This window comes from Camellia sinensis, chromosome 3, assembly GCF_055761805.1.
Source record: "Camellia sinensis isolate YWXY chromosome 3, ASM5576180v1, whole genome shotgun sequence".
Classification (NCBI taxonomy): domain Eukaryota; kingdom Viridiplantae; phylum Streptophyta; class Magnoliopsida; order Ericales; family Theaceae; genus Camellia; species Camellia sinensis.
Genome location: NC_138963.1, coordinates 94,192,606 through 94,207,747, shown reverse-complemented (window position 1 = coordinate 94,207,747; position 15,142 = coordinate 94,192,606). Strand labels below are relative to the sequence as shown.

The 15,142-nt window shown below is 45.3% G+C and overlaps 1 pseudogene; it reads left to right on the top strand.

The window, feature by feature from the left end:
- The first annotated feature begins 8,486 nt into the window (after positions 1-8,486).
- On the top strand, positions 8,487-12,184 carry LOC145821696 (protein LATERAL BRANCHING OXIDOREDUCTASE 1-like; annotated as a pseudogene).
- Positions 12,185-15,142: the final 2,958 nt, after the last annotated feature.

Genomic DNA, 15,142 nt, shown 5'->3' with positions numbered 1-15,142 from the left:
AGAAGAGCAGAATCATATAGCCGATCTGAAAGAGATATTCGTCATCCTACACAAATATGGAATGAAGTTGAACGCTTCCAAATGTGCATTTGGTATCGGCTCTGGCAAATTTTTGGGCTACATTGTCAACCATAGAGGAATCGAAGCCAACCCAAGGCAAATCACAGCAATCCTGGAGCTCAGCTCCCCTCATTCAGTAAAGGAGGTCCAAAAGTTGATGGGGATGGCTGCCGCACTCAACAGGTTTATAAGCCGGTCCACAGATCGCTGCCGACAATTCTTTCATATACTACGGCTGGCCAAGGCCTTTGAATGGTCCGCCGATTGTGAAGCTACTTTCAACGGCCTGAAGACCTACCTCCGCTCAGTACCACTCCTGACAACACCCTCTACTGGCGACCCGCTCATTTTGTACCTGGCAATTTCTGACCGAGCCGTTAGTGCCGTATTAATAAAGGAAGAGCTGAGGGAGCAGCGGCCAGTATATTATGTGAGCAAGGCAATGGTTGACGCCAAAACCCGATACCTTTCGCTAGAAAAGCTCATCCTAGCCCTAGTTATGGCGGCAAGGAAGCTCATGCATTACTTCCAGGGGCATAGCATTGGGGTGCTGACAGATTATCCTCTCCGATCAGTACTATGCAGTGCGGAAGCATCTGGGCGTGTTTCAAAGTGGGCTCTGGAACTTGGCTAGTACGATATTCAATTTCTACCCAGAACCTCAATCAAGGGATAGGTCCTTACCGACTTCATCACCGAATTCACTGTGGGCCTTGCCGACTTCAAGTCTGATGTCACTAACTCTAAGTCAGATGAAATTCGACCAAAGCCGAACTGGAGGATTTATGTTGGGGACATCTAGCAGTTGTATTGTGATGTATCGTCCAATCAATGGGGCAGCGGAGCTGGAGTTGTAATCATGACCCCCGACGGCACAATAATTGAGCAGGCCATCAAGCTCGGCTTCGAAGCATCAAATAACGAAGCCAAATACGAAGCCCTTTTAGCTGGTTTGCGGAACGCGCATATTCTGGGTGCTCGTCGTCTGCTTGTATTTTGCGACTCAAAACTGGTGATCAATCAGCTAAAGGGGGAATACCCAGCAAGAAACGACCGTATGACGGCCTACATGAAAACGGCCAATTCCCTGTTGGCAAAATTTGACCATCATGAGTTGAACCAGATAACACGTGATCAGAACACCCATGTAGATGCCTTGGCTTGCCTAGCCTTCGCAATCAACTCAGAGGTTAAACGGACCATCGAAGTAGGATTCATCCCAGAGCCAAGCATTGGCCCTATAGAGGACGTCCAAATCAACGTTATCGAATCTGCACCAAGTTAGATGGATCCCATTGTTGCATTCCTATCTTCTGAACAACTCCCAGAGGACAAGAAAGAAGCACACAAGCTACGAAACAAAGCCATGCGATACTACCTGGATCCGCAAGGAAGGCTTTATAAAAAGTCACTCTCCGGCCCATATTTGGAATGTGTGCACCCGGACAAAGTCAGGGAGCTTCTAACTGAGATACACGAAGGCAATTGTGGAGCCCATTCTGGCGGACGCTCGTTAACCCATTGAGCTATAACGCAGGGGTATTATTGGCCGACAATGACAGCGGACGCCGAGTGTTATGCAAAAAAGTATGAACAGTACCAAAAATTCTCCTCGTTAAACCATCTGCCTACTGAAGAGTTAAACTCTATCACCAGTCCTTGGCCGTTCGCTCAATGGGGGCTTGACATCGTAGGACCATTGCCGAGGGCCCCAGGGAACAAGCGATACCTGATCGTCGCAACAGATTACTTCACGAAATAGGTCGAAACGGAGGCATTAACACACATCCGAGATGCTGACGTTAAGCGCTTTGTGTGGAGGAACATCATAACACGATTCGGCATTCCCAGAGCTCTTATCTTAGACAACGACACCCAGTTTGATTATGGCGTATACCGAGAGCTGTGCAGCAAATATGGTATACGGCCTTACTTTTCTATGTCGGCTTACCCCCAAAGCAATGGCCAGGCCGAAGCCTCTAATAAATCCATCTTGGACCGCATCAAGAAGAGGCTGGAAAAAGTCAAAGGAAAATGGGTCGAAGAATTGCCGAGTGTACTGTGGGCTCATCGAACTACATCGAGAAGATCGACTGGAGAAACGACGTTTGCCCTATACTTTGGAACCCAGACAATCTTACCCCTGGAGATCGGCCACCCGACACTCAAGTCGCAAGTTTTTGATACGGGCCGAAATGACATGATGCTGGCTTTGGATTTGATTCTAATCAAAGAACGAAGAGACCAAGCCCTTGCGTCCATGGCACGGTACCAGCAGGAGCTGGTAAAGTCGTATAATCAACGGGTTCAGCTGCACCGCTACTCACCAGGAGAATTGGTCCTGAAGAAGGTGCTTCTAGCTGACAGGAAACCGACCGATAGAAAATTGGGTCCTAACTAGGACGGCCCCTACCAGATTGATTCAATTACCGGAGTAGGGGCATATCGGCTCACAAACATGTCAGGAAGGAGTCTGCTGCGGCCCTGGAATTCCAAGCATTTACGTAAATTTTATCATTAACTCGACTTGTGGGACATGATGCTTGTTCCAAAATGTTCGCTATGTACGTCTCTTTTTCTGTAATACAAAGATTCCCATTCACCTACTACAGAATCTAGTTCAAAGATGTGCCGATAAAGTCTCCGGATTCGGAGCGCCCTTCGTGGATATCACGATTGGCCAATTCAAGTCTCCGAATTCAGAGCCCCATCGGCGAATAACGTCTTTGGGCCGATAAAGTCTCCGGATTCGGAGCGCCCTTCGTGGATATCACGATTGGCCGATAAAGCCTCCGGATTCGGAGCACCCTTTGTGGATATCACGATTGGCCAATTCAAGTCTCCGGATTCGGAGCCCCATTGGCGAATGACGTCTTTGGGCCGATAAAGCCTCCAAATTCGGAGCGCCATTCATGGATATCACGATTGGCCAATTCAAGTCTCCAGATTCGGAGCCCCATCGGCGAATGACGTCTTTGGGCCGATAAAGTCTCCGGATTCGGAGCGCCCTTCGTAGATATCATGATTGGCTGATAAAGCCTCTAGATTCAGAGCGCCCTTCGTGGATATCACGATTGGCCAATTCAAGTCTCCGGATTCGGAGCCCCATCGGCGAATGACGTCTTTGGGCCGATAAAGCCTCCTGATTCGGAGCGCCCTTCATGGATATCACGATTGGCCAATTCAAGTCTCCAGATTTGGAGCCCCATCGGTGAATGACGTCTTTGGGTCGATAAAGTCTCCGGATTCAGAGCCCCATCGGCGAATGACGTCTATGGGCCAATAAGGCCTCCGGATTTGGAGCACCCTTCGTGGATATCACGATTGGCCAATTCAAGTCTCCGAATTCGGAGCCCCATCGGCGAATGACGTCTTTGGACCGATAAAGCCTCCGGATTCGGAGCGCCCTTCGTGAATATCACGATTGGCTGATAAAGCCTCCAGATTCGGAACGCCCTTAGTGGATATCACGATTGGCCGATAAAGCCTCCAGATTCACAGCGCTCTCCGTGGATATCACGATTGGCCAATTTAAGTCTCCGAATTCGGAACTCCATCGGCGAATGACATCTTTGGGCCGATAACACAATGATGTCGATTAAATCAAGCCGAACAATGTCCATTCAATTGTCTGGAATACGTTTATTTAAACATTTATATAATAAAACACATGCAAGCATGTGTGTGCCGAACAAAACTTATAACCAAACATTGAAAATAAAATGTTTTTTTATTCGACTAACCAATAATTACATACTCTTAGACCCGATCCGCGTTTTAACATTTATAACGAATATTTTTATTCGGCGTCTCCCTCATCATCGCTCTTTTCAACTTCAAAGGCGGAAAAGGGCAAACAATCACGATGATCCAGGTCACATAAGTTGAAATCAACACCCTTCGCTCGGAGAGCCTCCGCGGCCTGAAGAGCCGCAAGCCAACCATGCTTAAAGTCGCGATTCTCACATCGACAGACCTCCTCGACAAGTGTCTCTTTCGTTTTGTCAATCTCAACTTTCCGGCCAGCATGGAAACCCTCCTCGTAACCCTTGGCCCTCGCATTTGCTACGGAAAACATGCCTGCCGTATCTCGGGCGGCGATGGCATGACTCAATAGCCATTGGGTCACCCTCTCCTCTACAATCGGGTTAGATTGGCCCGCCGTATGCGGATCGGCGACTTTAACCTTCTTAAGCTCCCTAAGCTCGCCCTCTACCTTCTCCGCACGAGCCTCCAAACTGCGGACCCGTTCGTCCATGAATGCCGACTTCGTAGGCGGTGTACAGCCCCTTCACTGCCCCATGAATTCCTTCTCGAAACACTTCGAAATCGCATCGTCCAACCATCGATTGTTGGACTTCCGGTGGAAAGATCTGTCGGGCGAACTCGACCGATACACCTGGATCATTGACGATGGAATCTGCCTCAGTCATCGGTTTATTCCCCACGAACACCGTAAAACTCAATAGTCGTGGCGTCGCGTCTGACTCATTCCTCAGTCGTGGTCGCGGGGAGCTTCCCCGTTGATGCTTCTCTCTTCGGGGTGATCTGCTTCGACGGCTTGGAGCTTGACGTTTTTCACTTTCCTTGGACGCCCTTCCTCCCTCACGCGTACGCTCACCGCTGCGATTTATCACAGTATCTAGCTCAGCCAGCGTTCGTCCCTCTCCTCTGCGGTTGAAGAACAATTTGTTTGACATTCGCCCTCGCCCCAAGCTATTTCAAATCGAGTCTGAATAAGAATAAGTGGACCCACTGGCGCGAGCTCACGCCATTTATTCATAGGCATGCAGCGACCCCGAGGAAATTTCATTAACGCTTTTGGCAGTCTCCAAACGCCCTCACCCCATGCCGATTAAAGCGTGCCACAGCCACTTCATGTACTAATTTTTGGCTTTTTAAACGGCCTGATTATCTAAACGGCGATTATGGGAAAATGCCTTGAAGTCCATGCACTGGCTGGGGCAAGGGAAAATTTATTAATCTAACCGGCCGAGCATCTTGGCCCCATGCTGATTAAAGCGTGCCACAGCCACTTCATGTACTGATTTTTGGCTTTTTAAACGGCCTGATTATCTAAACGGCGATTATGGGCGAATGCCTTGAAGTCCATGCACTGGCTGGGGCAAGGGCAGATTTATTAATCTAACCGGCCGAGCATCTTGGCCCCATGCCGATTAAAGCGTGCCACAGCCACTTCATGTACTGATTTTTGGCTTTTTAAACAGCCTGCTTATCTGAACGGCGATTATGGACGAATGCCTTGATGTCCATGCACCGGCTGGAGCAAGGGCAGATTTATTAATCTAACTAGCCGAGCATCTTGGCTCCATGCCGATTAAAGCGTGCCACAGCCACTTCATGTACTGATTTTTGTCTTTTTAAACGGCCTGATTATCTAAACGGCGATTATGGGCGAATGTCTTAAAGTCCATGCACTGGCTGGGGCAAGGGCATATTTATTAATCTAACCGGCCGAGCATCTTGGCCCCATACCGATTAAAGTGTGCCACAGCCACTTCATGTACTGATTTTTGGCTTTTTAAACGGCCTAATTATCTAAACGGCGATTATGGACGAATGCCATGAAGTCCATGCACTAGCTAGGGCAAGGGCAGATTTATTAATCTAACCGGCCGAGCATCTTGGCCCCGTGCCGATTAAAGTGTGCCACAGCCACTTCATGTACTGATTTTTGGCTTTTTAAACGGCCTAATTATCTAAATGGCGATTATGGGCGAATGCCTTGAAGTCCACACACTGGCTGGAGCAAGGGCAGATTTATTAATCTAACCGGCCGAGCATCTTGGCCCCGTGCCGATTAAAGTGTGCCACAACCACTTCATGTACTAATTTTTGGCTTTTTAAACGGCCTAATTATCTAAACAGTGATTATGGGCGAATGTCTTGAAGTCCATGCACTGGCTGGGGCAAGGGCAGATTTATTAATCTAACCGGCCGAGCATCTTGGCCCCATACCGATTAAAGTGTGCCACAGCCACTTCATATACTAATTTTTGGCTTTTTAAACGGCCTAACTATCTAAACGGCCTATCATCTAGTCGGCAAGTATACAAAACGTTTTATCAAAACAGCAACCAAACAATTCCGTTCATTAGTAACAGCAAAGTACAAAATGAATTTTCATTAAGTAAATTGGGCACAAATTGTAACCATTTTACATATGAAAATTACTAGACAAAAAGTTGTAAAAAGCTGAAAATTACATGCATATCCTAAAACAAAAAACAAGAGCCGCCTAAATTAGTCCTCGGAGTCGAAGTCTAGCGGCTCAACATCCACTTGCTCGTATGGAATTGGCGTAGCCAATGTCACATCAGCAGCAGCAAGGGCTTTGAGCCAGCCGTGTTTAAATCCCCAATTCTCAAATTTGGGGACTTCGTCTACATATTCATCAAAAGCAAAAAAATTTCCAGCATCGAATGCGCTGGAATCCTTCAGGTCGGCCGTTTCTTTCACCGCCTTCATCTCTTCCAACCCAGCCTCCAATTTAGAGATCGCCTCATTTGCCAATTTAAACGCGTCGTCGCTCGCATCCGTCCTTTTCTCGACGACTGATCTCAATTCTTCAGCATTGCGAGCCCTCTCTATCTCGGCCTCGGCACGGGCGCCCTCCGTCTACGCCCTACTCCTTTGGCCCTCAACCTCTGCTTGTAAACGGCCAATTAGCTCGATGGCATCGTGATAACGACGACCCATGTCGGCTATTCTTCCGACGGCCTGCAAAACAGGAAGAGAAGAACAAAATAATATTTGCATAAAGAGAAAAGACAAAGTGCAGATATATACCAAAAGAGCCGATTGCGTGGCCAACCCAATTACAACCAGATCCGGCTCTACCCGAAAAGCCGCCTTGTCAGCAAGCAGTAAAACGGATGTCGCCAAGCTGAGTGCAACCGCTGGATCTTTGATCACTGAAGTATTAGAGGAGATCGGCATATTCTTTATCTTGGGCTGGATAACAAAAGGTACGATCACATCCGACTCCTCCAAACGAGGTCGTTTGTCGGCACGTTCTTCTGAGCCGGCCTCGACATCGGCAGGGCGTTTCTCCACCCTTTGCTCAGCTTCCACACTTGCCTGCACAAAAAGATCTGCCTCCGTAATTTTGTTCTTTGTCATCCCCTCAATAACAGGCAAGGAGGTCTGGGACTGAGATTCGGCAGCCCGAATCTCCTCCGCCCTTCGCCGCGCGACCATTCTTTCCGCGTTTGCGTTCTTGGCAAGTTTAGTGAGGCTCAACCCAGCCATATCTTCTGGAAACGCGCCGGGAAGGTCCTCTACACCGTAAAAAATATCATCGAGCAGACGGTCCTCCCGACCCAAAGTGGACGGAAGATCAACCGAATTGAGGTCGGCTTCTTCAAATGCTAACTTCAAAGCCTCGTCAACCTCAGTTTCGGATTGGTCTGACTCGACAGCCTCAGCTACTTCCGGTCGCTCTAAATCTGATCTCTCGCAACCGACTTGCCTCAAATTTTTGAAATCAGTCAAGATAAGGGCGATAAGAGACTCCTCACTCTCCGGAATTGGGATGTTTTCCGCCACCGAAAAGGTTGTATAAGTCGGCTCGTAGCAGAGCAGAACGTGGGCCGCCCTCCCCTGCTTCTGAAGACTCAGTCAACCAAAATACTTGAGCGCAGTCTTGATTTCCAAAAGGACGGCATCGTCGGTCGAGATCAAGACTTTCTTCAAATCGTTTCCTACAAAAGCAAAATCATGAGGTCCCGAAAATAAAGTTTTATAAATATAACAAGTAAATAAATAAAAGAAGATACTCGACCACCTGGTTCGCCCCTCCGTCTAGGAATATGATCAAGGTGATCCTCGCCTTCGCCGAATTCCCAGTTTCCTTGGACGACAACCATAACATCATCGACTCGCTTCCCAGAGTTGGAAAGCATAGTCACTAGTTGATGGTCGGTGTCTTTGTCCCTAAGGAAATAATGCCTGTGCCAACCAGAAGACTTGGCCAAGGCGTAGCAATGCCGAATAACGGGAATGCCAAGGTTAAGCCTAAGGTGGCGATTTAGTGCGATAATCCCCATCACGATCCTATAGAAGTTGACGTTGGGTTGGGAAAGGATTAACCCCCAATGGCAAAGCACGACCCTAAGGAGAGGGTGAAAGGGAAAACAGACCCCACCCTTTGCGATTAATAGAAGAGGGAAGACGATCGTGGTCTCATCAACTCTCTCCATATCGAGGGTGCCGTCTGCCACGAATGACAGACGAACATCATCAGGAATGGAAAAATGGCGTCGGAAGCCAGAAATTCGATCTGGTGAGAGGAGATCTTTTAAATGTTTCGCCATTCCCCCAGCCAATAGGATTATGCTAAGCCAAAAGAAAAACAAAGCAAAGGATGAGAGAACTTACAAGTGGCGAAAGAGATAGAGAAGAGTATGAAGTTGCAGAGGTAGTTCGGAAGGCAATCCAGCGACCGGCGTCTAAATGCATGTATGCATTTGAAAAGACGTCGAAATTTCAAATCTCAATAAATAGAAACGTACAAAGAGGTGGGAAGTTGAAATAATAACCGGGAAGCGTGTGTACAGACATTTGTGTTGGAATATGGTCAGCTGCCGAATTTCGACTCTGACTTTTCGAGTTCGAAACCAAACATTCCAGCCAACTGTCATTAGTGGAGTGCTTGGGGGGCAATTGTGGGGGCCGAGAAGAGGGAGTCGTAGAGATTCCGAATAGTCGAATCTCGGAGAGTCGAGATTCGAAGCACTCGGCAATTGGCTCGCATGTTCAGATCCAACCCTATTCGGTCAAACAGCCGATTAGGCAAGGGGCCGAGTGAGGGTCGGTCTATTGTAAGATGTGCTGAATGAGTTGGAAATGGACCTAATCCCAAGGCCCATGGAAGAAAAGATATAAATAAAAGAACATCAGCTAGAAAGAGGTATGTGAGAATTGTAGTGCTTAACTTAGAATATAAGTATTCCTGAGTGTGATTACTGACTTGTCCATCGGAGTGTTAATTCTGGCACTCCCGGAAGAGTGTTTTATTCTTTTTAAGGTGACCGGAAAAGGATCACGAGCGTTCCCCAGGATTAGAAGAATATTTCCAAACCACTTCTCCATAATTGGCGCCGTCTGTGGGAATACTCAAGCATAGCACTTGCATTTTCTTTATTGATGTATCACTTTGTACTTATCAATAGAAATTTTTTTGCTGATCAAAAAAAATAAATTTGGGTGAACTCAACCAGGGAGGCATGTGAAGGATATGCTAAGAAAGTGAAAATCCTAGGTTTCAAGTTGGTGGAACTCATCTCCCTAAGCTTAGGCTTGCCTGAAAATCGATTGACTGGATTCTTCAAAGAAGGTGTGTGGGTGATTTTCCGACCACACTGCCCGCCTAGTAATCAGCTGGAGAGCACCGACAGAATAGATGGCTTCAGTAAACCTGTAACAGAAAGAAAAGGCTCCGGCGGTGGCTCTTTCACCCGGGGGCACTCCGACGATCAAGTCAGTATATCTCTCAAAGATAATCAAGGGCTAAACTCACAAGCTTGAGTATAAAACTGCGTACCTTAGACCCACGGGGGTGCCTCTCTTTTATAGTTTACTCAATCCAAGTCCTACTAGAAGCCTGACTTCTTATGGACTCCAATTTAGTACTTACTTTGGATTCCTCAAGAGATAAAGATAAACTCCCTAAGAGCTTTATCCTTGTCTTAGCAAAGTCTTCTCTTTTCTCTAGAACTCTTGCCCCTTATCCGCTTATCTCGGATTCCGATATCTTTGGAGATAACCTCGGCCTAGCCAAGATAACCTCGGCACAACTACCACGACACGTGGCACGTCGGCTGACACGTCGGCGTCACCATGTCACGTGTTGGTACTCAGAAAATATATCCCCACAGAAGGCCATGCTAGCTTCATTAGGATCACCACTACCCAGCATGCCCATCCCCAGACTTAGCTCTCGGCGTTGGATGACACAAGGACTCCGGTGGGATAACCATTCTGGCTCCAGATGACGTCGGAGGATTGGAAGTCAAGCGCAAAACGGATGGTGCTTGGATTCGAGTTCAACATATCCCAGATGCTTTTATTGTCAATCTCGGTGATGTCATGCAGGTATTTCATTTAGCTTTCCATGTTTGGTGACGTTTTCATTTTCGTTTTTCATGTGTTTTTGTATGCAAAAATAAGTGAAAAGTTTAAAAGTATCCATCTATTTTATTTTGTGTGTAAAATATAAATTTTTTGAAAATTGAAAAATAAATTTTCAAGTTTTTTTAAGAAAATGGAAAACGAAAATATAAAAAAAAAAAACATGATACATACCCTATCTAACCAGTTAGTTAACTGGATGTCTTTAGTAATTTTAGCTACTATTATGTTCATTTTTCTTAGTTATTTTGTCTCTATATTGCCACTAGTTAACTCTAAATAAAAAATAAAAAAAAATTTAACAAATTAATTTTCATTTCTCATTTTCTCAATCTTCTTTTTTATTTCTTATTTGAAAATGCAAATTAAAATATATAATTTTATTTATTGGCATATAATTTTTTAGTGACTTACTAAAATAAAAAGTATTGTTAATAAGCTAGTTAGCATAGATATGGTACTTTTTATTTCTTTCTAGACAAAATACCTAATACATTTAAGTCATTTTCTTTCTCACTATCTTTCTTTTTTTGCGCCGGGGAGAGGGGGGGCGCTTCATCACATTTAAGTCATTTTCTTTCTCACTTTCTTTGTTTTTCTGTGCTGGGTCAGGGGGGGCGGCGACGGCGGTTGGGGGGTTGATTTCTATCATTTTACCAATATTAAAACATACTTGGAAAATTTTTCAAAAATTGAAATATATGAATCAAATTTATTTGGATGTAATTTATTTCGGATGATGATTTTAAGTTAAAATAGTCACAAAAAAAAAAAAAAAAAAAACTAGAATAGCCAATACGATAAAATGTTACATTTTACACATCAATTCAACTTAAAAAAAAAAATCACAAATTATATCAAACACAATTTTTTTTCATATTATAAAATAGCCAAAAAAATAAAAAAAATAAACCAAAATAGCCAAGTTCCCAAATGAGGGCTAAATTTAAATCTACTTTACACAGTCAAATTTTAAACACATTTCTTTATATTTTTCTTGAATTTATATTATTTTTGTATATCATTATTTGAAACATGTTTCCGCCGCACCCTAGCCCATTGAATTAATCAATACACTTTCTCAGATTTGTCCAAAATACGAATTTTCTCCTCACATCCTAAAAATTACAAATACTCCATTGGCAAAAAAAATTATGCAATTGTCCTAATAAATAAAATAAAATTATCCAAATACCCTCTACTATCAAAATAAAATTATCATACTACCATTATTTTCATACACTCACCACCATATTATTATCTAACATTCTTCAGCAACACATTAAAATGCTTGTAAACAATAATGTTGGTGGTCCTGATTGAGAGTGGAAGAGGGTGGTGCGATGGTTAGATACGGTGATATTACTGATTGAGATAAAATAGAAAATAAGAGAAGTGAGATAGGAAAAAGAAAAAAAAAATAAAATGTTTAATTTATAGAGGTTAATATAGGTATATCTGGGAAAAAAAATTGTTACTTGTGACATACATTTTGATAGTCTGACTTAGCGATTGATTAATAAAGGAGGCTATTTATTATGTGATTGGAAACCTCAAAGGGTAGAATGAAATTTCTCAAACATGAATAGAGAATCTATTATATTTTTAGTTAATCTCAAGATATATTTGTAATTTACTTAAATATATATGCGATGAACTATTAAAGAGGTGTTTTGTACAGGCTTGGACTAATGAGAAATATCAGAGTGCGGAGCATAGGGCAGTGGTGAACTCAAAGAAAGAAAGGCTATCAATTGCTTTCTTCTTCAACCCAGCACACTATGTCAATGTGGAGCCCCTTTCTGAGCTCATAGATCACCAAAACCCTCCAAAGTACAGGCCCTACAACTATGGGAAGTTCTTTGCCACTAGCAAAGTCAGCAATTTTAAGAAGCTTGATGTTGAAAACATCCAACTTACTCATTCCAAGTGTGGGGATATATTTTCTGAATACCAACACGTGGCATGGTGACGCCGACGTGTCAGCCGAGGTGCCACGTGTCCTGGTCGTGACGCCGAGATGATCTCGGCGAGGCCGAGGTTAACTCCGAAGATATCGGAATCCGAGATAAACGAATAATGGACAAGAGTCCTAAGACGAAGAGGGGACTTAACCAAGATAAGGATAAAGCTCTTAGGAAGTTTATCTTTATCTCTTAAAGAGTCCAAAGTAAGCACTAAATTGGAGTTCATAGAAGTCATACTTCTAGTAGGACTTGGATTAAGTATATTATAAAAGAGAGGCACCCCCGTGGGTCTAAGGTATGCAATTTATGTTTTGAGTATTAAGTTTTGCACTTGATTATCTTTGAGGGAGATATTGACTTGATCGTCAGAGTGCCCCCGGGTGGAAGAACCACCGCCGGAGCCTTTTCTTTCTGTTTCAGGTTGCTGAAGCCATCTATTCTGCCTGTGCTCTCCAGCTGGTTACTAAGCAGGCAGTGTGGTCAGATTTTCACCCACACAATTTGGCGCCGTCTGTGGGAACGAAGGAAGAATAGATGGCCAGTAACGGACAGCAGGAAAATATTGGGGATGACGCTCCCGCTGGGAGTGGCAGACCAATTGACCTTGACATTGAAGGAGACAACCACAATACAGAAGCCCGTGACCAGGGTCACAGAGAGAAAGACGTCATCCAGGAGGGCGACACGTCAAAAAGGACAGACCAAGGAAAGTACTACAATGAAGATAACCTCCAGGTATGGAGGGACAGATGCCTACGGAGGGATGAGGAAGTAAAAGAATTGGCGAACAAATTGGCAGACCTTCAGTCAGTTGTCAACTTCATGATGCAGGATAATGTTATGCAGCCACCATACCCACTGCAAGATACGCCGATGCCAGCAACCAACGCCCAGAAGGGCGGAAGAAAAACAATCCCCGACGTCCCTCAGCATACTAGGAGCGGAAGGCATTCTCACCGGCCTTCCAGGGAAGACGGACGAGAAGAACTGAGGCAAGAAGAGTCCCGAAGGACGCACCACATGAAGAATCCAGAGCCCAAAGAACATCGGCATGTTCAAAGACAAGCACTTTGCTTTGACACAACCCATGGAGAAAGATCCAAACCGGCCCACCACGAGGACGAAAGCAGCGTACCAAAAAGACTAAAATCCATAGACAGCCGAGCTCCAAGGAGGAGTAAAGAAGACCTAAGGGACTACCTAAAAAGGAGGCAGCAGAATGTTGAAGCTGAGGTAAACTCCCCAGTAAAACCGAAGACAGCCTTCTCGGTGGAACTGGACAAATTCGAACCACCAAAGAGATTCAGTATGCCGAGGTTTCAAATTTATGATGGTAAGTCAGACCCAAACTTTCATGTTGGACTATACCTGAATTCAATGGCATTATATAGCGGGAACGAGCCGTTGCTCTGCAAAGTATTCCCCTCATCCTTCGGGGAAATTGCATCTGATTGGTTCCATAAATTACCAAAGGGAAGCATAAAGACATGGGAAGGCCTGGCCGAGATGTTTGTGGCCAGGTTCGTGACCAACAAGTTGCAACCCCTAAGGGTTGATGCTTTGATGGCTCTAAGAATCACCAAGGAAGAAGGCCTTAGGGCCTATGCGAAGAGGTACTACGAGGTGTTCAACCGAATACCCGAATGCAACCAAGAGGTAGCGGTCGTGTCTTTCAAGAACGGCCTGAAAGATGACTACCCGCTACGGAAGTCTTTGGCAAAAACATTGCCAAAAAAGCATGGAGGAACTCATGGCAAGAATTGAGAAGTATGCCAGAGCCGAAGAAGATACATCGGGAAACAAAGAGATAAAGCAAGAAAAGGGAAACGGCTCGCCGAAGCGAAGCTGAGGCAACAATGGGCCAACCAAACAAGAAACAGAGTTGAGAAGTAAACAGGCGGTAACTACGGTATTCCGAATCCCAATCCATAAAGTCCTAGATCAAATTCGAAATCAACCTTATTTCAGGGCTCCGGCAAGAGCACCAGGGGAATTCATGGAAAGGAACGTTGGTAGACGTTGTGCCTACCACAATGAAGAAGGGCACCCAACTCAAGGTTGCAGAGCCTTGAAAGCACACTTGGAGGACCTGGTAAGACAAGGCCTTCTGAGGGACCTGGTCGATGAGGCCAGGACAAGGGAAGAACAGGCAAGGTTGCCTCAAGCACCAGCAGCGCCGCCTCCCCCAACACAGCCACCACAAGCAGGAGGACCAAGGGTGGTTAATGTGATCCACTCAAGGGTCAACGAAAACAAAGTCAGAGGGGAGACCCAGAAGGTAAGACATTTACAGCATGTCTACCAAGTCGGAGAGAAGAGACATCGGCCAGAAGAATGCCAAGGGCCGATGATAGCCTTTACTGAAGCCGACCTGAAATTGGTCCAACATCCGCATAATGATGCCTTGGTAGTATCCCTCCAGGTTGGGGAGTGCCAAGTGAAACGCATCCTAATAGATCAAGGCAGCTCCTGTGACATCATGTATGTCAGATGTTACAAGGAGCTGGGCCTTCACCCTGATGACTTAGAACAATCCAGCGGCCCGATGGTCGGCTTTAATGGAACGCCGACATGGCCACTAGGCGCAACAAGCTTGGAAGTACAAGCCGGTACTAAGAAGATCCAGACGGAATTTCTGGTAATTGACACGCCCTCACCATACAACATCATCTTGGGAAGGCCGTGGTTACATGCAATGGGGGCAGTTCCCTCAACGTTGCATCAACTACTGCGGTTCCCAACAGAACATGGGATTGAAGAAGTCAGAGGGGATCAACTGCAAGCAAAAAACTGCTCCATGACAGCAATGAAGTCCACCTATAGTATACGAGAGCCAAGGAACGCAGAAGTTGAAGATGAGGACATGGAGGTCCTAGAAGACGTCGGGAAAGAACCAGCCGAAAAAAGCGAAAAGGCGCTAAAAAAAATCTTCGTCCAGGAGGACGACGAAGAGCGTTTCTTTC